Below are 1,643 nucleotides of genomic sequence, written 5' to 3'. Positions count from 1 at the left end.
TTTTTTTTTTTTTTCAAGAGTTGTAAAGTACCTGATATTAAGTGATATTTTAAAACCATTCATCTTCCCTAGAATATACTTTCTTAGCAGTCTTTTTTCTTTTCACTTACAAGATGTTTTTTTCAAGACTATTCAAGTGATATGAGCAAGAAGGGAGCTAAGACATCCTCTAACCCTGTGACTCTCAGTGTGGCTCCCAGGCCCACAGCAGCAGCCTCCCCAGAACTTCTTAGAAATGCAGATTCCCAGGCCCTGCCCAGATGCACTCCATCACTGCGGACAGACCTGGCAATTGGCCTTCACAAAGCCTCCAGGCACTGCACGCAGGATTGACGGCAGCTGATCAAATCTCAACTTTCCATTATGGGAAAAAGTCACAAAAAGAAGACAAGGGGTTTGCTGAAACTCACAGCTGGTTAGCAGAATCAGGCCGCTCCTTTCAGGCTGCCCTTCAGTCCTGTAGGCAGAACGTGCAGTTATAGGGCTTGCCTTTCAGCCGAGGCCACCCTGCAGGGCACCTGTGCCTCTTGCAGAGCAGCCTTCTCCCACGGAGGACATGCTTGTAGACCAGCTTCGGGGCCGCAAACTTAGCTGCCTGTTCAGAATGAAAACAGGATGGTTGGCAGCTGAGTCATTGGTTATCTGGCGAGGAAGCCCAGGATAATTGGAGCCCTGGGCGCCAAGTGCGTTTCCAAGGGTAAGGTAGGAGCATTTGCTCTGCAGAGGCTTGTGCTAAGTACTGGGGTCACGTGCTGGAGCCCCACTGTGGCCCTGCACAACTGGGTCCCTGTGAAGGACCCCTCAGGCCTATCATGACTGCTCTTTGAGCCCCATGCTGTGCCAGCACTGTGCTGGGGATAGCACTCCCGTCACCTCGCCCAGTCCCACCTAGAGCATAGCAGCAAGGCCCAGGCCCTGCCTGCCTATGGTGCAGCCTCCCGGGAGCCTGAGGTTCAGCATTCTGTGTCAGAGGCAGAAAAAGGGAGCTCCCCTAACCCAGAGATCCAGCTGCCCAGCGTCATCACCAGTCACATCCCAAAGAAGGCAAAAAAGCCAGGGGGCCTGGGCGGGTCTGGAGGGAAAGTCAGGTGGGGCCGGAACACACTGGAGGTACCACGAGGCTCAGGGTAGTCCCAGCCACACGGTGGCAGTCACAAGCCAAGGGACACCACTGAATTAGGGCAGGTGGCACCCCCTCCTGGAGCCCCTTGAGCATGCAGTCATTTGGGCCGCGGCTTGGCCCAGGTCTCACTGTGAGCCCAGGATTTTGAAGAGCCTCTCTTGAGTCTTTGGACTCAGGCTGCTGCTTCAGTTGTTTTGTTTTGCTTTGAAACTGAGTCTTGCTCTGTCACTCAGACTGGAGGGCAGTGGTGCAATCACAGCTCCCAGCTACTTGGGAGGCTGAGGTGGGAGGATTGCTTGAGCCCAGGAAGCTGAGGGCTCCCAAGTAGCTGGGACCACAGTTGCCACCACCACATCTGGCTTTCTCATTTTTTGTAGAGATGAGGTCTCACTATGTTGCCCAGGTCAGTCTTGAACCCCTGAGCTCAAGAAATGCTCTGGCTTCGGCCTCACACAGTGCTGGGACTGTGGGCGTCAGCCCCTTAGCCTGTCTTGCTGGGTCAGTTTTAACAGTCATGTAC

Source organism: Sapajus apella, unplaced genomic scaffold (assembly GCF_009761245.1).
Source record: "Sapajus apella isolate SASKATOON/1434 unplaced genomic scaffold, GSC_monkey_1.0 scaffold20, whole genome shotgun sequence".
NCBI classification, from domain to species: Eukaryota; Metazoa; Chordata; class Mammalia; order Primates; family Cebidae; genus Sapajus; species Sapajus apella.
Note: the sequence above shows the minus strand (reverse complement) of the source record.